This window comes from Centroberyx gerrardi, chromosome 7 (assembly GCF_048128805.1).
Source record: "Centroberyx gerrardi isolate f3 chromosome 7, fCenGer3.hap1.cur.20231027, whole genome shotgun sequence".
Lineage (NCBI taxonomy): Eukaryota > Metazoa > Chordata > Actinopteri > Beryciformes > Berycidae > Centroberyx > Centroberyx gerrardi.
Window position 1 is genome coordinate 1,424,962 of NC_136003.1, and position 22,124 is coordinate 1,447,085.

Here is a 22,124-nt window from a genome sequence, read left to right on the forward strand (position 1 = left end):
CTGGAGTGACACCTCAATTTAAAGCTCAGATTCAGACCTTTTCATAGACTCCAACATTGTTCATTTTAAACCTTCTGGTGGCTAGCAGCACACTGATGAATTATGGTTATATTCAGCTGTTTTTAAAAGGCCTGCAGCCAACTGGTTTTATATTCTAACTTATCCTCCTGTATTTCTGGTAAACCTGCTTCAAATCAAACATGTTGCACATCAAATTAAAGCTTAGGTTCTCTTCTTTACATCAATTGTTGGCTTTCCATCATAGCACAACCTGGCTGCTTAAAATCAGACATTTAGTGTGGTCAATACCACACAGCTTTCAGAGCTGGGTCAGAGGTCAAATCTGTTCTGTATATTTAGCCTGGTCTTTCAGGCTAGCATGATCTGATTTACTTGAGTGACACCTCAATTTAAAGCTCAGATTCAGACCTTTTCATAGACTCCAACATTGTTCATTTTAAACCTTCTGGTGGCTAGCAGCACACTGATGAATTATGGATACATTCAGCTGTTTTCAAAAGGCCTGCAGCCAACAGGTTTTATATTCTACCTTATCCTCCTGTATTTCTGGTAAACCTGCTTCAAATCAAACATGTTGCACATCAAATTAAAGCTTAGGTTCTCTTCTTTCCATCAATTGTTGGCTTTCCATCATAGCACAACCTGGCTGCTTAAAATCAGACATTTAGTGTGGTCAATACCACACAGCTTTCAGAGCTGGGTCAGAGGTCAAATCTGTTCTGTATATTTAGCCTGGTCTTTCAGGCTAGCATGATCTGATTTACTGGAGTGACACCTCAATTTAAAGCTCAGATTCAGACCTTTTCATAGACTCCAACATTGTTCATTTTAAACATTCTGGTGGCTAGCAGCACACTGATGAATTATGGTTATATTCAGCTGTTTTTAAAAGGCCTGCAGCCAACTGGTTTTCTATTCTAACTTATCCTCCTGTATTTCTGGTAAACCTGCTTCAAATCAAACATGTTGCACATCAAATTAAAACTTAGGTTCTCTTCTTTCCATCAATTGTTGGCTTTCCATCATAGCACAACCTGGCTGCTTAAAATCAGACATTTAGTGTGGTCAATACCACACAGCTTTCAGAGCTGGGTCAGAGGTCAAATCTGTTCTGTATATTTAGCCTGGTCTTTCAGGCTAGCATGATCTGATTTACTGGAGTGACACCTCAATTTAAAGCTCAGATTCAGACCTTTTCATAGACTCCAACATTGTTCATTTTAAAGCTTCTGGTGGCTAGCAGCACACTGATGAATTATGGTTATATTCAGCTGTTTTTAAAAGGCCTGCAGCCAACTGGTTTTATATTCTACCTTATCCTCCTGTATTTCTGGTAAACCTGCTTCAAATCAAACATGTTGCACATCAAATTAAAGCTTAGGTTCTCTTCTTTCCATCAATTGTTGGCTTTCCATCATAGCACAACCTGGCTGCTTAAAATCAGACATTTAGTGTGGTCAATACCACACAGCTTTCAGAGCTGGGTCAGAGGTCAAATCTGTTCTGTATATTTAGCCTGGTCTTTCAGGCTAGCATGATCTGATTTACTGGAGTGACACCTCAATTTAAAGCTCAGATTCAGACCTTTTCATAGAGTCCAACATTGTTGAGTTTACCCCTTCTGGTGGCTAGCAGCACACTGATGAATTATGGTTACATTCAGCTGTTTTTAAAAGGCCTGCAGCCAACAGGTTTTATATTCTAACTTATCCTCCTGTATTTCTGGTAAACCTGCTTCAAATCAAACATGTTGCACATCAAATTAAAGCTTAGGTTCTCTTCTTTCCATCAATTGTTGGCTTTCCATCATAGCACAACCTGGCTGCTTAAAATCAGACATTTAGTGTGGTCAATACCACACAGCTTTCAGAGCTGGGTCAGAGGTCAAATCTGTTCTGTATATTTAGCCTGGTCTTTCAGGCTAGCATGATCTGATTTACTTGAGTGACACCTCAATTTAAAGCTCAGATTCAGACCTTTTCATAGACTCCAACATTGTTCATTTTAAACCTTCTGGTGGCTAGCAGCACACTGATGAATTATGGTTATATTCAGCTGTTTTTAAAAGGCCTGCAGCCAACTGGTTTTATATTCTACCTTATCCTCCTGTATTTCTGGTAAACCTGCTTCAAATCAAACATGTTGCACATCAAATTAAAGCTTAGGTTCTCTTCTTTCCATCAATTGTTGGCTTTCCATCATAGCACAACCTGGCTGCTTAAAATCAGACATTTAGTGTGGTCAATACCACACAGCTTTCAGAGCTGGGTCAGAGGTCAAATCTGTTCTGTATATTTAGCCTGGTCTTTCAGGCTAGCATGATCTGATTTACTTGAGTGACACCTCAATTTAAAGCTCAGATTCAGACCTTTTCATAGACTCCAACATTGTTCATTTTAAACCTTCTGGTGGCTAGCAGCACACTGATGAATTATGGATACATTCAGCTGTTTTCAAAAGGCCTGCAGCCAACAGGTTTTATATTCTACCTTATCCTCCTGTATTTCTGGTAAACCTGCTTCAAATCAAACATGTTGCACATCAAATTAAAGCTTAGGTTCTCTTCTTTCCATCAATTGTTGGCTTTCCATCATAGCACAACCTGGCTGCTTAAAATCAGACATTTAGTGTGGTCAATACCACACAGCTTTCAGAGCTGGGTCAGAGGTCAAATCTGTTCTGTATATTTAGCCTGGTCTTTCAGGCTAGCATGATCTGATTTACTGGAGTGACACCTCAATTTAAAGCTCAGATTCAGACCTTTTCATAGACTCCAACATTGTTCATTTTAAACATTCTGGTGGCTAGCAGCACACTGATGAATTATGGTTATATTCAGCTGTTTTTAAAAGGCCTGCAGCCAACTGGTTTTCTATTCTAACTTATCCTCCTGTATTTCTGGTAAACCTGCTTCAAATCAAACATGTTGCACATCAAATTAAAACTTAGGTTCTCTTCTTTCCATCAATTGTTGGCTTTCCATCATAGCACAACCTGGCTGCTTAAAATCAGACATTTAGTGTGGTCAATACCACACAGCTTTCAGAGCTGGGTCAGAGGTCAAATCTGTTCTGTATATTTAGCCTGGTCTTTCAGGCTAGCATGATCTGATTTACTGGAGTGACACCTCAATTTAAAGCTCAGATTCAGACCTTTTCATAGACTCCAACATTGTTCATTTTAAAGCTTCTGGTGGCTAGCAGCACACTGATGAATTATGGTTATATTCAGCTGTTTTTAAAAGGCCTGCAGCCAACTGGTTTTATATTCTACCTTATCCTCCTGTATTTCTGGTAAACCTGCTTCAAATCAAACATGTTGCACATCAAATTAAAGCTTAGGTTCTCTTCTTTCCATCAATTGTTGGCTTTCCATCATAGCACAACCTGGCTGCTTAAAATCAGACATTTAGTGTGGTCAATACCACACAGCTTTCAGAGCTGGGTCAGAGGTCAAATCTGTTCTGTATATTTAGCCTGGTCTTTCAGGCTAGCATGATCTGATTTACTGGAGTGACACCTCAATTTAAAGCTCAGATTCAGACCTTTTCATAGAGTCCAACATTGTTGAGTTTACCCCTTCTGGTGGCTAGCAGCACACTGATGAATTATGGTTACATTCAGCTGTTTTTAAAAGGCCTGCAGCCAACAGGTTTTATATTCTAACTTATCCTCCTGTATTTCTGGTAAACCTGCTTCAAATCAAACATGTTGCACATCAAATTAAAGCTTAGGTTCTCTTCTTTCCATCAATTGTTGGCTTTCCATCATAGCACAACCTGGCTGCTTAAAATCAGACATTTAGTGTGGTCAATACCACACAGCTTTCAGAGCTGGGTCAGAGGTCAAATCTGTTCTGTATATTTAGCCTGGTCTTTCAGGCTAGCATGATCTGATTTACTTGAGTGACACCTCAATTTAAAGCTCAGATTCAGACCTTTTCATAGACTCCAACATTGTTCATTTTAAACCTTCTGGTGGCTAGCAGCACACTGATGAATTATGGTTATATTCAGCTGTTTTTAAAAGGCCTGCAGCCAACTGGTTTTATATTCTACCTTATCCTCCTGTATTTCTGGTAAACCTGCTTCAAATCAAACATGTTGCACATCAAATTAAAGCTTAGGTTCTCTTCTTTCCATCAATTGTTGGCTTTCCATCATAGCACAACCTGGCTGCTTAAAATCAGACATTTAGTGTGGTCAATACCACACAGCTTTCAGAGCTGGGTCAGAGGTCAAATCTGTTCTGTATATTTAGCCTGGTCTTTCAGGCTAGCATGATCTGATTTACTTGAGTGACACCTCAATTTAAAGCTCAGATTCAGACCTTTTCATAGACTCCAACATTGTTCATTTTAAACCTTCTGGTGGCTAGCAGCACACTGATGAATTATGGATACATTCAGCTGTTTTCAAAAGGCCTGCAGCCAACAGGTTTTATATTCTACCTTATCCTCCTGTATTTCTGGTAAACCTGCTTCAAATCAAACATGTTGCACATCAAATTAAAGCTTAGGTTCTCTTCTTTCCATCAATTGTTGGCTTTCCATCATAGCACAACCTGGCTGCTTAAAATCAGACATTTAGTGTGGTCAATACCACACAGCTTTCAGAGCTGGGTCAGAGGTCAAATCTGTTCTGTATATTTAGCCTGGTCTTTCAGGCTAGCATGATCTGATTTACTGGAGTGACACCTCAATTTAAAGCTCAGATTCAGACCTTTTCATAGACTCCAACATTGTTCATTTTAAACCTTCTGGTGGCTAGCAGCACACTGATGAATTATGGTTATATTCAGCTGTTTTTAAAAGGCCTGCAGCCAACTGGTTTTATATTCTAACTTATCCTCCTGTATTTCTGGTAAACCTGCTTCAAATCAAACATGTTGCACATCAAATTAAAGCTTAGGTTCTCTTCTTTCCATCAATTGTTGGCTTTCCATCATAGCACAACCTGGCTGCTTAAAATCAGACATTTAGTGTGGTCAATACCACACAGCTTTCAGAGCTGGGTCAGAGGTCAAATCTGTTCTGTATATTTAGCCTGGTCTTTCAGGCTAGCATGATCTGATTTACTTGAGTGACACCTCAATTTAAAGCTCAGATTCAGACCTTTTCATAGAGTCCAACATTGTTCATTTTAAACCTTCTGGTGGCTAGCAGCACACTGATGAATTATGGTTATATTCAGCTGTTTTTAAAAGGCCTGCAGCCAACTGGTTTTATATTCTACCTTATCCTCCTGTATTTCTGGTAAACCTGCTTCAAATCAAACATGTTGCACATCAAATTAAAGCTTAGGTTCTCTTCTTTCCATCAATTGTTGGCTTTCCATCATAGCACAACCTGGCTGCTTAAAATCAGACATTTAGTGTGGTCAATACCACACAGCTTTCAGAGCTGGGTCAGAGGTCAAATCTGTTCTGTATATTTAGCCTGGTCTTTCAGGCTAGCATGATCTGATTTACTTGAGTGACACCTCAATTTAAAGCTCAGATTCAGACCTTTTCTTAGACTCCAACATTGTTCATTTTAAACCTTCTGGTGGCTAGCAGCACACTGATGAATTATGGTTATATTCAGCTGTTTTTAAAAGGCCTGCAGCCAACTGGTTTTCTATTCTAACTTATCCTCCTGTATTTCTGGTAAACCTGCTTCAAATCAAACATGTTGCACATCAAATTAAAGCTTAGGTTCTCTTCTTTCCATCAATTGTTGGCTTTCCATCATAGCACAACCTGGCTGCTTAAAATCAGACATTTAGTGTGGTCAATACCACACAGCTTTCAGAGCTGGGTCAGAGGTCAAATCTGTTCTGTATATTTAGCCTGGTCTTTCAGGCTAGCATGATCTGATTTACTTGAGTGACACCTCAATTTAAAGCTCAGATTCAGACCTTTTCATAGACTCCAACATTGTTCATTTTAAACCTTCTGGTGGCTAGCAGCACACTGATGAATTATGGATACATTCAGCTGTTTTCAAAAGGCCTGCAGCCAACAGGTTTTATATTCTACCTTATCCTCCTGTATTTCTGGTAAACCTGCTTCAAATCTAACATGTTGCACATCAAATTAAAGCTTAGGTTCTCTTCTTTCCATCAATTGTTGGCTTTCCATCATAGCACAACCTGGCTGCTTAAAATCAGACATTTAGTGTGGTCAATACCACACAGCTTTCAGAGCTGGGTCAGAGGTCAAATCTGTTCTGTATATTTAGCCTGGTCTTTCAGGCTAGCATGATCTGATTTACTGGAGTGACACCTCAATTTAAAGCTCAGATTCAGACCTTTTCATAGACTCCAACATTGTTCATTTTAAACCTTCTGGTGGCTAGCAGCACACTGATGAATTATGGTTATATTCAGCTGTTTTTAAAAGGCCTGCAGCCAACTGGTTTTATATTCTAACTTATCCTCCTGTATTTCTGGTAAACCTGCTTCAAATCAAACATGTTGCACATCAAATTAAAGCTTAGGTTCTCTTCTTTCCATCAATTGTTGGCTTTCCATCATAGCACAACCTGGCTGCTTAAAATCAGACATTTAGTGTGGTCAATACCACACAGCTTTCAGAGCTGGGTCAGAGGTCAAATCTGTTCTGTATATTTAGCCTGGTCTTTCAGGCTAGCATGATCTGATTTACTTGAGTGACACCTCAATTTAAAGCTCAGATTCAGACCTTTTCATAGAGTCCAACATTGTTCATTTTAAACCTTCTGGTGGCTAGCAGCACACTGATGAATTATGGTTATATTCAGCTGTTTTTAAAAGGCCTGCAGCCAACTGGTTTTATATTCTACCTTATCCTCCTGTATTTCTGGTAAACCTGCTTCAAATCAAACATGTTGCACATCAAATTAAAGCTTAGGTTCTCTTCTTTCCATCAATTGTTGGCTTTCCATCATAGCACAACCTGGCTGCTTAAAATCAGACATTTAGTGTGGTCAATACCACACAGCTTTCAGAGCTGGGTCAGAGGTCAAATCTGTTCTGTATATTTAGCCTGGTCTTTCAGGCTAGCATGATCTGATTTACTTGAGTGACACCTCAATTTAAAGCTCAGATTCAGACCTTTTCTTAGACTCCAACATTGTTCATTTTAAACCTTCTGGTGGCTAGCAGCACACTGATGAATTATGGTTATATTCAGCTGTTTTTAAAAGGCCTGCAGCCAACTGGTTTTCTATTCTAACTTATCCTCCTGTATTTCTGGTAAACCTGCTTCAAATCAAACATGTTGCACATCAAATTAAAGCTTAGGTTCTCTTCTTTCCATCAATTGTTGGCTTTCCATCATAGCACAACCTGGCTGCTTAAAATCAGACATTTAGTGTGGTCAATACCACACAGCTTTCAGAGCTGGGTCAGAGGTCAAATCTGTTCTGTATATTTAGCCTGGTCTTTCAGGCTAGCATGATCTGATTTACTTGAGTGACACCTCAATTTAAAGCTCAGATTCAGACCTTTTCATAGACTCCAACATTGTTCATTTTAAACCTTCTGGTGGCTAGCAGCACACTGATGAATTATGGATACATTCAGCTGTTTTCAAAAGGCCTGCAGCCAACAGGTTTTATATTCTACCTTATCCTCCTGTATTTCTGGTAAACCTGCTTCAAATCAAACATGTTGCACATCAAATTAAAGCTTAGGTTCTCTTCTTTCCATCAATTGTTGGCTTTCCATCATAGCACAACCTGGCTGCTTAAAATCAGACATTTAGTGTGGTCAATACCACACAGCTTTCAGAGCTGGGTCAGAGGTCAAATCTGTTCTGTATATTTAGCCTGGTCTTTCAGGCTAGCATGATCTGATTTACTGGAGTGACACCTCAATTTAAAGTTCAGATTCAGACCTTTTCATAGACTCCAACATTGTTGAGTTTACCCCTTCTGGTGGCTAGCAGCACACTGATGAATTATGGATACATTCAGCTGTTTTCAAAAGGCCTGCAGCCAACAGGTTTTATATTCTACCTTATCCTCCTGTATTTCTGGTAAACCTGCTTCAAATCAAACATGTTGCACATCAAATTAAAGCTTAGGTTCTCTTCTTTCCATCAATTGTTGGCTTTCCATCATAGCACAACCTGGCTGCTTAAAATCAGACATTTAGTGTGGTCAATACCACACAGCTTTCAGAGCTGGGTCAGAGGTCAAATCTGTTCTGTATATTTAGCCTGGTCTTTCAGGCTAGCATGATCTGATTTACTTGAGTGACACCTCAATTTAAAGCTCAGATTCAGACCTTTTCATAGAGTCCAACATTGTTCATTTTAAACCTTCTGGTGGCTAGCAGCACACTGATGAATTATGGTTATATTCAGCTGTTTTTAAAAGGCCTGCAGCCAACTGGTTTTATATTCTACCTTATCCTCCTGTATTTCTGGTAAACCTGCTTCAAATCAAACATGTTGCACATCAAATTAAAGCTTAGGTTCTCTTCTTTCCATCAATTGTTGGCTTTCCATCATAGCACAACCTGGCTGCTTAAAATCAGACATTTAGTGTGGTCAATACCACACAGCTTTCAGAGCTGGGTCAGAGGTCAAATCTGTTCTGTATATTTAGCCTGGTCTTTCAGGCTAGCATGATCTGATTTACTTGAGTGACACCTCAATTTAAAGCTCAGATTCAGACCTTTTCATAGACTCCAACATTGTTCATTTTAAACCTTCTGGTGGCTAGCAGCACACTGATGAATTATGGATACATTCAGCTGTTTTCAAAAGGCCTGCAGCCAACAGGTTTTATATTCTACCTTATCCTCCTGTATTTCTGGTAAACCTGCTTCAAATCTAACATGTTGCACATCAAATTAAAGCTTAGGTTCTCTTCTTTCCATCAATTGTTGGCTTTCCATCATAGCACAACCTGGCTGCTTAAAATCAGACATTTAGTGTGGTCAATACCACACAGCTTTCAGAGCTGGGTCAGAGGTCAAATCTGTTCTGTATATTTAGCCTGGTCTTTCAGGCTAGCATGATCTGATTTACTGGAGTGACACCTCAATTTAAAGCTCAGATTCAGACCTTTTCATAGACTCCAACATTGTTCATTTTAAACATTCTGGTGGCTAGCAGCACACTGATGAATTATGGTTATATTCAGCTGTTTTTAAAAGGCCTGCAGCCAACTGGTTTTATATTCTACCTTATCCTCCTGTATTTCTGGTAAACCTGCTTCAAATCAAACATGTTGCACATCAAATTAAAGCTTAGGTTCTCTTCTTTCCATCAATTGTTGGCTTTCCATCATAGCACAACCTGGCTGCTTAAAATCAGACATTTAGTGTGGTCAATACCACACAGCTTTCAGAGCTGGGTCAGAGGTCAAATCTGTTCTGTATATTTAGCCTGGTCTTTCAGGCTAGCATGATCTGATTTACTTGAGTGACACCTCAATTTAAAGCTCAGATTCAGACCTTTTCATAGACTCCAACATTGTTCATTTTAAACCTTCTGGTGGCTAGCAGCACACTGATGAATTATGGTTATATTCAGCTGTTTTTAAAAGGCCTGCAGCCAACTGGTTTTCTATTCTAACTTATCCTCCTGTATTTCTGGTAAACCTGCTTCAAATCAAACATGTTGCACATCAAATTAAAGCTTAGGTTCTCTTCTTTCCATCAATTGTTGGCTTTCCATCATAGCACAACCTGGCTGCTTAAAATCAGACATTTAGTGTGGTCAATACCACACAGCTTTCAGAGCTGGGTCAGAGGTCAAATCTGTTCTGTATATTTAGCCTGGTCTTTCAGGCTAGCATGATCTGATTTACTTGAGTGACACCTCAATTTAAAGCTCAGATTCAGACCTTTTCATAGACTCCAACATTGTTCATTTTAAACCTTCTGGTGGCTAGCAGCACACTGATGAATTATGGATACATTCAGCTGTTTTCAAAAGGCCTGCAGCCAACAGGTTTTATATTCTACCTTATCCTCCTGTATTTCTGGTAAACCTGCTTCAAATCAAACATGTTGCACATCAAATTAAAGCTTAGGTTCTCTTCTTTCCATCAATTGTTGGCTTTCCATCATAGCACAACCTGGCTGCTTAAAATCAGACATTTAGTGTGGTCAATACCACACAGCTTTCAGAGCTGGGTCAGAGGTCAAATCTGTTCTGTATATTTAGCCTGGTCTTTCAGGCTAGCATGATCTGATTTACTGGAGTGACACCTCAATTTAAAGCTCAGATTCAGACCTTTTCATAGAGTCCAACATTGTTGAGTTTACCCCTTCTGGTGGCTAGCAGCACACTGATGAATTATGGTTACATTCAGCTGTTTTTAAAAGGCCTGCAGCCAACTGGTTTTATATTCTAACTTATCCTCCTGTATTTCTGGTAAACCTGCTTCAAATCAAACATGTTGCACATCAAATTAAAGCTTAGGTTCTCTTCTTTCCATCAATTGTTGGCTTTCCATCATAGCACAACCTGGCTGCTTAAAATCAGACATTTAGTGTGGTCAATACCACACAGCTTTCAGAGCTGGGTCAGAGGTCAAATCTGTTCTGTATATTTAGCCTGGTCTTTCAGGCTAGCATGATCTGATTTACTTGAGTGACACCTCAATTTAAAGCTCAGATTCAGACCTTTTCATAGACTCCAACATTGTTCATTTTAAACCTTCTGGTGGCTAGCAGCACACTGATGAATTATGGTTATATTCAGCTGTTTTTAAAAGGCCTGCAGCCAACTGGTTTTATATTCTAACTTATCCTCCTGTATTTCTGGTAAACCTGCTTCAAATCAAACATGTTGCACATCAAATTAAAGCTTAGGTTCTCTTCTTTCCATCAATTGTTGGCTTTCCATCATAGCACAACCTGGCTGCTTAAAATCAGACATTTAGTGTGGTCAATACCACACAGCTTTCAGAGCTGGGTCAGAGGTCAAATCTGTTCTGTATATTTAGCCTGGTCTTTCAGGCTAGCATGATCTGATTTACTTGAGTGACACCTCAATTTAAAGCTCAGATTCAGACCTTTTCATAGACTCCAACATTGTTCATTTTAAACCTTCTGGTGGCTAGCAGCACACTGATGAATTATGGATACATTCAGCTGTTTTCAAAAGGCCTGCAGCCAACAGGTTTTATATTCTACCTTATCCTCCTGTATTTCTGGTAAACCTGCTTCAAATCAAACATGTTGCACATCAAATTAAAGCTTAGGTTCTCTTCTTTCCATCAATTGTTGGCTTTCCATCATAGCACAACCTGGCTGCTTAAAATCAGACATTTAGTGTGGTCAATACCACACAGCTTTCAGAGCTGGGTCAGAGGTCAAATCTGTTCTGTATATTTAGCCTGGTCTTTCAGGCTAGCATGATCTGATTTACTTGAGTGACACCTCAATTTAAAGCTCAGATTCAGACCTTTTCATAGACTCCAACATTGTTCATTTTAAACCTTCTGGTGGCTAGCAGCACACTGATGAATTATGGATACATTCAGCTGTTTTCAAAAGGCCTGCAGCCAACAGGTTTTATATTCTACCTTATCCTCCTGTATTTCTGGTAAACCTGCTTCAAATCAAACATGTTGCACATCAAATTAAAGCTTAGGTTCTCTTCTTTCCATCAATTGTTGGCTTTCCATCATAGCACAACCTGGCTGCTTAAAATCAGACATTTAGTGTGGTCAATACCACACAGCTTTCAGAGCTGGGTCAGAGGTCAAATCTGTTCTGTATATTTAGCCTGGTCTTTCAGGCTAGCATGATCTGATTTACTGGAGTGACACCTCAATTTAAAGCTCAGATTCAGACCTTTTCATAGACTCCAACATTGTTGAGTTTACCCCTTCTGGTGGCTAGCAGCACACTGATGAATTATGGATACATTCAGCTGTTTTCAAAAGGCCTGCAGCCAACAGGTTTTATATTCTACCTTATCCTCCTGTATTTCTGGTAAACCTGCTTCAAATCAAACATGTTGCACATCAAATTAAAGCTTAGGTTCTCTTCTTTCCATCAATTGTTGGCTTTCCATCATAGCACAACCTGGCTGCTTAAAATCAGACATTTAGTGTGGTCAATACCACACAGCTTTCAGAGCTGGGTCAGAGGTCAAATCTGTTCTGTATATTTAGCCTGGTCTTTCAGGCTAGCATGATCTGATTTACTTGAGTGACACCTCAATTTAAAGCTCAGATTCAGACCTTTTCATAGAGTCCAACATTGTTCATTTTAAACCTTCTGGTGGCTAGCAGCACACTGATGAATTATGGTTATATTCAGCTGTTTTTAAAAGGCCTGCAGCCAACTGGTTTTATATTCTACCTCATCCTCCTGTATTTCTGGTAAACCTGCTTCAAATCAAACATGTTGCACATCAAATTAAAGCTTAGGTTCTCTTCTTTCCATCAATTGTTGGCTTTCCATCATAGCACAACCTGGCTGCTTAAAATCAGACATTTAGTGTGGTCAATACCACACAGCTTTCAGAGCTGGGTCAGAGGTCAAATCTGTTCTGTATATTTAGCCTGGTCTTTCAGGCTAGCATGATCTGATTTACTTGAGTGACACCTCAATTTAAAGCTCAGATTCAGACCTTTTCATAGACTCCAACATTGTTCATTTTAAACCTTCTGGTGGCTAGCAGCACACTGATGAATTATGGATACATTCAGCTGTTTTCAAAAGGCCTGCAGCCAACAGGTTTTATATTCTACCTTATCCTCCTGTATTTCTGGTAAACCTGCTTCAAATCTAACATGTTGCACATCAAATTAAAGCTTAGGTTCTCTTCTTTCCATCAATTGTTGGCTTTCCATCATAGCACAACCTGGCTGCTTAAAATCAGACATTTAGTGTGGTCAATACCACACAGCTTTCAGAGCTGGGTCAGAGGTCAAATCTGTTCTGTATATTTAGCCTGGTCTTTCAGGCTAGCATGATCTGATTTACTGGAGTGACACCTCAATTTAAAGCTCAGATTCAGACCTTTTCATAGACTCCAACATTGTTCATTTTAAACATTCTGGTGGCTAGCAGCACACTGATGAATTATGGTTATATTCAGCTGTTTTTAAAAGGCCTGCAGCCAACTGGTTTTATATTCTACCTTATCCTCCTGTATTTCTGGTAAACCTGCTTCAAATCAAACATGTTGCACATCAAATTAAAGCTTAGGTTCTCTTCTTTCCATCAATTGTTGGCTTTCCATCATAGCACAACCTGGCTGCTTAAAATCAGACATTTAGTGTGGTCAATACCACACAGCTTTCAGAGCTGGGTCAGAGGTCAAATCTGTTCTGTATATTTAGCCTGGTCTTTCAGGCTAGCATGATCTGATTTACTTGAGTGACACCTCAATTTAAAGCTCAGATTCAGACCTTTTCATAGACTCCAACATTGTTCATTTTAAACCTTCTGGTGGCTAGCAGCACACTGATGAATTATGGTTATATTCAGCTGTTTTTAAAAGGCCTGCAGCCAACTGGTTTTCTATTCTAACTTATCCTCCTGTATTTCTGGTAAACCTGCTTCAAATCAAACATGTTGCACATCAAATTAAAGCTTAGGTTCTCTTCTTTCCATCAATTGTTGGCTTTCCATCATAGCACAACCTGGCTGCTTAAAATCAGACATTTAGTGTGGTCAATACCACACAGCTTTCAGAGCTGGGTCAGAGGTCAAATCTGTTCTGTATATTTAGCCTGGTCTTTCAGGCTAGCATGATCTGATTTACTTGAGTGACACCTCAATTTAAAGCTCAGATTCAGACCTTTTCATAGACTCCAACATTGTTCATTTTAAACCTTCTGGTGGCTAGCAGCACACTGATGAATTATGGATACATTCAGCTGTTTTCAAAAGGCCTGCAGCCAACAGGTTTTATATTCTACCTTATCCTCCTGTATTTCTGGTAAACCTGCTTCAAATCAAACATGTTGCACATCAAATTAAAGCTTAGGTTCTCTTCTTTCCATCAATTGTTGGCTTTCCATCATAGCACAACCTGGCTGCTTAAAATCAGACATTTAGTGTGGTCAATACCACACAGCTTTCAGAGCTGGGTCAGAGGTCAAATCTGTTCTGTATATTTAGCCTGGTCTTTCAGGCTAGCATGATCTGATTTACTGGAGTGACACCTCAATTTAAAGCTCAGATTCAGACCTTTTCATAGAGTCCAACATTGTTGAGTTTACCCCTTCTGGTGGCTAGCAGCACACTGATGAATTATGGTTACATTCAGCTGTTTTTAAAAGGCCTGCAGCCAACTGGTTTTATATTCTAACTTATCCTCCTGTATTTCTGGTAAACCTGCTTCAAATCAAACATGTTGCACATCAAATTAAAGCTTAGGTTCTCTTCTTTCCATCAATTGTTGGCTTTCCATCATAGCACAACCTGGCTGCTTAAAATCAGACATTTAGTGTGGTCAATACCACACAGCTTTCAGAGCTGGGTCAGAGGTCAAATCTGTTCTGTATATTTAGCCTGGTCTTTCAGGCTAGCATGATCTGATTTACTTGAGTGACACCTCAATTTAAAGCTCAGATTCAGACCTTTTCATAGACTCCAACATTGTTCATTTTAAACCTTCTGGTGGCTAGCAGCACACTGATGAATTATGGTTATATTCAGCTGTTTTTAAAAGGCCTGCAGCCAACTGGTTTTATATTCTAACTTATCCTCCTGTATTTCTGGTAAACCTGCTTCAAATCAAACATGTTGCACATCAAATTAAAGCTTAGGTTCTCTTCTTTCCATCAATTGTTGGCTTTCCATCATAGCACAACCTGGCTGCTTAAAATCAGACATTTAGTGTGGTCAATACCACACAGCTTTCAGAGCTGGGTCAGAGGTCAAATCTGTTCTGTATATTTAGCCTGGTCTTTCAGGCTAGCATGATCTGATTTACTTGAGTGACACCTCAATTTAAAGCTCAGATTCAGACCTTTTCATAGACTCCAACATTGTTCATTTTAAACCTTCTGGTGGCTAGCAGCACACTGATGAATTATGGATACATTCAGCTGTTTTCAAAAGGCCTGCAGCCAACAGGTTTTATATTCTACCTTATCCTCCTGTATTTCTGGTAAACCTGCTTCAAATCAAACATGTTGCACATCAAATTAAAGCTTAGGTTCTCTTCTTTCCATCAATTGTTGGCTTTCCATCATAGCACAACCTGGCTGCTTAAAATCAGACATTTAGTGTGGTCAATACCACACAGCTTTCAGAGCTGGGTCAGAGGTCAAATCTGTTCTGTATATTTAGCCTGGTCTTTCAGGCTAGCATGATCTGATTTACTGGAGTGACACCTCAATTTAAAGCTCAGATTCAGACCTTTTCATAGACTCCAACATTGTTCATTTTAAACCTTCTGGTGGCTAGCAGCACACTGATGAATTATGGTTATATTCAGCTGTTTTTAAAAGGCCTGCAGCCAACTGGTTTTATATTCTAACTTATCCTCCTGTATTTCTGGTAAACCTGCTTCAAATCAAACATGTTGCACATCAAATTAAAGCTTAGGTTCTCTTCTTTCCATCAATTGTTGGCTTTCCATCATAGCACAACCTGGCTGCTTAAAATCAGACATTTAGTGTGGTCAATACCACACAGCTTTCAGAGCTGGGTCAGAGGTCAAATCTGTTCTGTATATTTAGCCTGGTCTTTCAGGCTAGCATGATCTGATTTACTTGAGTGACACCTCAATTTAAAGCTCAGATTCAGACCTTTTCATAGAGTCCAACATTGTTCATTTTAAACCTTCTGGTGGCTAGCAGCACACTGATGAATTATGGTTATATTCAGCTGTTTTTAAAAGGCCTGCAGCCAACTGGTTTTATATTCTACCTTATCCTCCTGTATTTCTGGTAAACCTGCTTCAAATCAAACATGTTGCACATCAAATTAAAGCTTAGGTTCTCTTCTTTCCATCAATTGTTGGCTTTCCATCATAGCACAACCTGGCTGCTTAAAATCAGACATTTAGTGTGGTCAATACCACACAGCTTTCAGAGCTGGGTCAGAGGTCAAATCTGTTCTGTATATTTAGCCTGGTCTTTCAGGCTAGCATGATCTGATTTACTGGAGTGACACCTCAATTTAAAGCTCAGATTCAGACCTTTTCATAGACTCCAACATTGTTCATTTTAAACCTTCTGGTGGCTAGCAGCACACTGATGAATTATGGTTATATTCAGCTGTTTTTAAAAGGCCTGCAGCCAACTGGTTTTATATTCTAACTTATCCTCCTGTATTTCTGGTAAACCTGCTTCAAATCAAACATGTTGCACATCAAATTAAAGCTTAGGTTCTCTTCTTTCCATCAATTGTTGGCTTTCCATCATAGCACAACCTGGCTGCTTAAAATCAGACATTTAGTGTGGTCAATACCACACAGCTTTCAGAGCTGGGTCAGAGGTCAAATCTGTTCTGTATATTTAGCCTGGTCTTTCAGGCTAGCATGATCTGATTTACTTGAGTGACACCTCAATTTAAAGCTCAGATTCAGACCTTTTCATAGAGTCCAACATTGTTCATTTTAAACCTTCTGGTGGCTAGCAGCACACTGATGAATTATGGTTATATTCAGCTGTTTTTAAAAGGCCTGCAGCCAACTGGTTTTATATTCTACCTTATCCTCCTGTATTTCTGGTAAACCTGCTTCAAATCAAACATGTTGCACATCAAATTAAAGCTTAGGTTCTCTTCTTTCCATCAATTGTTGGCTTTCCATCATAGCACAACCTGGCTGCTTAAAATCAGACATTTAGTGTGGTCAATACCACACAGCTTTCAGAGCTGGGTCAGAGGTCAAATCTGTTCTGTATATTTAGCCTGGTCTTTCAGGCTAGCATGATCTGATTTACTTGAGTGACACCTCAATTTAAAGCTCAGATTCAGACCTTTTCATAGACTCCAACATTGTTCATTTTAAACCTTCTGGTGGCTAGCAGCACACTGATGAATTATGGATACATTCAGCTGTTTTCAAAAGGCCTGCAGCCAACAGGTTTTATATTCTACCTTATCCTCCTGTATTTCTGGTAAACCTGCTTCAAATCTAACATGTTGCACATCAAATTAAAGCTTAGGTTCTCTTCTTTCCATCAATTGTTGGCTTTCCATCATAGCACAACCTGGCTGCTTAAAATCAGACATTTAGTGTGGTCAATACCACACAGCTTTCAGAGCTGGGTCAGAGGTCAAATCTGTTCTGTATATTTAGCCTGGTCTTTCAGGCTAGCATGATCTGATTTACTGGAGTGACACCTCAATTTAAAGCTCAGATTCAGACCTTTTCATAGACTCCAACATTGTTCATTTTAAACATTCTGGTGGCTAGCAGCACACTGATGAATTATGGTTATATTCAGCTGTTTTTAAAAGGCCTGCAGCCAACTGGTTTTATATTCTAACTTATCCTCCTGTATTTCTGGTAAACCTGCTTCAAATCAAACATGTTGCACATCAAATTAAAGCTTAGGTTCTCTTCTTTCCATCAATTGTTGGCTTTCCATCATAGCACAACCTGGCTGCTTAAAATCAGACATTTAGTGTGGTCAATACCACACAGCTTTCAGAGCTGGGTCAGAGGTCAAATCTGTTCTGTATATTTAGCCTGGTCTTTCAGGCTAGCATGATCTGATTTACTGGAGTGACACCTCAATTTAAAGCTCAGATTCAGACCTTTTCATAGAGTCCAACATTGTTGATTTTACCCCTTCTGGTGGCTAGCAGCACACTGATGAATTATGGTTACATTCAGCTGTTTTCAAAAGGCCTGCAGCCAACAGGTTTTATATTCTACCTTATCCTCCTGTATTTCTGGTAAACCTGCTTCAAATCAAACATGTTGCACATCAAATTAAAGCTTAGGTTCTCTTCTTTCCATCAATTGTTGGCTTTCCATCATAGCACAACCTGGCTGCTTAAAATCAGACATTTAGTGTGGTCAATACCACACAGCTTTCAGAGCTGGGTCAGAGGTCAAATCTGTTCTGTATATTTAGCCTGGTCTTTCAGGCTAGCATGATCTGATTTACTTGAGTGACACCTCAATTTAAAGCTCAGATTCAGACCTTGTCATAGACTCCAACATTGTTCATTTTAAACCTTCTGGTGGCTAGCAGCACACTGATGAATTATGGATACATTCAGCTGTTTTCAAAAGGCCTGCAGCCAACAGGTTTTATATTCTACCTTATCCTCCTGTATTTCTGGTAAACCTGCTTCAAATCAAACATGTTGCACATCAAATTAAAGCTTAGGTTCTCTTCTTTCCATCAATTGTTGGCTTTCCATCATAGCACAACCTGGCTGCTTAAAATCAGACATTTAGTGTGGTCAATACCACACAGCTTTCAGAGCTGGGTCAGAGGTCAAATCTGTTCTGTATATTTAGCCTGGTCTTTCAGGCTAGCATGATCTGATTTACTGGAGTGACACCTCAATTTAAAGCTCAGATTCAGACCTTTTCATAGACTCCAACATTGTTCATTTTAAACATTCTGGTGGCTAGCAGCACACTGATGAATTATGGTTATATTCAGCTGTTTTTAAAAGGCCTGCAGCCAACTGGTTTTCTATTCTAACTTATCCTCCTGTATTTCTGGTAAACCTGCTTCAAATCAAACATGTTGCACATCAAATTAAAGCTTAGGTTCTCTTCTTTCCATCAATTGTTGGCTTTCCATCATAGCACAACCTGGCTGCTTAAAATCAGACATTTAGTGTGGTCAATACCACACAGCTTTCAGAGCTGGGTCAGAGGTCAAATCTGTTCTGTATATTTAGCCTGGTCTTTCAGGCTAGCATGATCTGATTTACTTGAGTGACACCTCAATTTAAAGCTCAGATTCAGACCTTTTCATAGACTCCAACATTGTTCATTTTAAACCTTCTGGTGGCTAGCAGCACACTGATGAATTATGGTTATATTCAGCTGTTTTTAAAAGGCCTGCAGCCAACTGGTTTTATATTCTACCTTATCCTCCTGTATTTCTGGTAAACCTGCTTCAAATCAAACATGTTGCACATCAAATTAAAGCTTAGGTTCTCTTCTTTCCATCAATTGTTGGCTTTCCATCATAGCACAACCTGGCTGCTTAAAATCAGACATTTAGTGTGGTCAATACCACACAGCTTTCAGAGCTGGGTCAGAGGTCAAATCTGTTCTGTATATTTAGCCTGGTCTTTCAGGCTAGCATGATCTGATTTACTGGAGTGACACCTCAATTTAAAGCTCAGATTCAGACCTTTTCATAGAGTCCAACATTGTTGATTTTACCCCTTCTGGTGGCTAGCAGCACACTGATGAATTATGGTTACATTCAGCTGTTTTTAAAAGGCCTGCAGCCAACAGGTTTTATATTCTAACTTATCCTCCTGTATTTCTGGTAAACCTGCTTCAAATCAAACATGTTGCACATCAAATTAAAGCTTAGGTTCTCTTCTTTCCATCAATTGTTGGCTTTCCATCCTATCACAACCTGGCTGCTTAAAATCAGACATTTAGTGTGGTCAATACCACACAGCTTTCAGAGCTGGGTCAGAGGTCAAATCTGTTCTGTATATTTAGCCTGGTCTTTCAGGCTAGCATGATCTGATTTACTTGAGTGACACCTCAATTTAAAGCTCAGATTCAGACCTTTTCATAGACTCCAACATTGTTCATTTTAAACCTTCTGGTGGCTAGCAGCACACTGATGAATTATGGATACATTCAGCTGTTTTCAAAAGGCCTGCAGCCAACAGGTTTTATATTCTACCTTATCCTCCTGTATTTCTGGTAAACCTGCTTCAAATCAAACATGTTGCACATCAAATTAAAGCTTAGGTTCTCTTCTTTCCATCAATTGTTGGCTTTCCATCATAGCACAACCTGGCTGCTTAAAATCAGACATTTAGTGTGGTCAATACCACACAGCTTTCAGAGCTGGGTCAGAGGTCAAATCTGTTCTGTATATTTAGCCTGGTCTTTCAGGCTAGCATGATCTGATTTACTGGAGTGACACCTCAATTTAAAGCTCAGATTCAGACCTTTTCATAGACTCCAACATTGTTCATTTTAAACCTTCTGGTGGCTAGCAGCACACTGATGAATTATGGTTATATTCAGCTGTTTTTAAAAGGCCTGCAGCCAACTGGTTTTCTATTCTAACTTATCCTCCTGTATTTCTGGTAAACCTGCTTCAAATCAAACATGTTGCACATCAAATTAAAGCTTAGGTTCTCTTCTTTCCATCAATTGTTGGCTTTCCATCATAGCACAACCTGGCTGCTTAAAATCAGACATTTAGTGTGGTCAATACCACACAGCTTTCAGAGCTGGGTCAGAGGTCAAATCTGTTCTGTATATTTAGCCTGGTCTTTCAGAATAGCATGATCTGATTTACTTGAGAGACACCTCAATTTAAAGCTCAGATTCAGACCTTTTCATAAAGTCCAACATTGTTGATTTTACCCCTTCTGGTGGCTAGCAGCACACTGATGAATTATGGTTACATTCAGCTGTTTTCAAAAGGCCTGCAGCCAACAGGTTTTATATTCTACCTTATCCTCCTGTATTTCTGGTAAACCTGCTTCAAATCAAACATGTTGCACATCAAATTAAAGCTTAGGTTCTCTTCTTTCCATCAATTGTTGGCTTTCCATCATAGCACAACCTGGCTGCTTAAAATCAGACATTTAGTGTGGTCAATACCACACAGCTTTCAGAGCTGGGTCAGAGGTCAAATCTGTTCTGTATATTTAGCCTGGTCTTTCAGGCTAGCATGATCTGATTTACTGGAGTGACACCTCAATTTAAAGCTCAGATTCAGACCTTTTCATAGAGTCCAACATTGTTGAGTTTACCCCTTCTGGTGGCTAGCAGCACACTGATGAATTATGGTTACATTCAGCTGTTTTTAAAAGGCCTGCAGCCAACAGGTTTTATATTCTAACTTATCCTCCTGTATTTCTGGTAAACCTGCTTCAAATCAAACATGTTGCACATCAAATTAAAGCTTAGGTTCTCTTCTTTCCAACAATTGTTGGCTTTCCATCCTATCACAAGCTGGCTGCTTAAAATCAGACATTTAGTGTGGTCAATACTACACAGCTTTCAGAGCTGGGTCAGAGGTCAAATCTGTTCTGTATATTTAGCCTGGTCTTTCAGGCTAGCATGATCTGATTTACTGGAGTGACACCTCAATTTAAAGCTCAGATTCAGACCTTTTCATAGACTCCAACATTGTTCATTTTAAACCTTCTGGTGGCTAGCAGCACACTGATGAATTATGGTTATATTCAGCTGTTTTTAAAAGGCCTGCAGCCAACTGGTTTTATATTCTAACGTATCCTCCTGTATTTCTGGTAAACCTGCTTCAAATCAAACATGTTGCACATCAAATTAAAGCTTAGGTTCTCTTCTTTCCATCAATTGTTGGCTTTCCATCATAGCACAACCTGGCTGCTTAAAATCAGACATTTAGTGTGGTCAATACCACACAGCTTTCAGAGCTGGGTCAGAGGTCAAATCTGTTCTGTATATTTAGCCTGGTCTTTCAGGCTAGCATGATCTGATTTACTTGAGTGACACCTCAATTTAAAGCTCAGATTCAGACCTTTTCATAGACTCCAACATTGTTCATTTTAAACCTTCTGGTGGCTAGCAGCACACTGATGAATTATGGATACATTCAGCTGTTTTCAAAAGGCCTGCAGCCAACAGGTTTTATATTCTACCTTATCCTCCTGTATTTCTGGTAAACCTGCTTCAAATCTAACATGTTGCACATCAAATTAAAGCTTAGGTTCTCTTCTTTCCATCAATTGTTGGCTTTCCATCATAGCACAACCTGGCTGCTTAAAATCAGACATTTAGTGTGGTCAATACCACACAGCTTTCAGAGCTGTGTCAGAGGTCAAATCTGTTCTGTATATTTAGCCTGGTCTTTCAGGCTAGCATGATCTGATTTACTGGAGTGACACCTCAATTTAAAGCTCAGATTCAGACCTTTTCATAGACTCCAACATTGTTCATTTTAAACATTCTGGTGGCTAGCAGCACACTGATGAATTATGGTTATATTCAGCTGTTTTTAAAAGGCCTGCAGCCAACTGGTTTTCTATTCTAACTTATCCTCCTGTA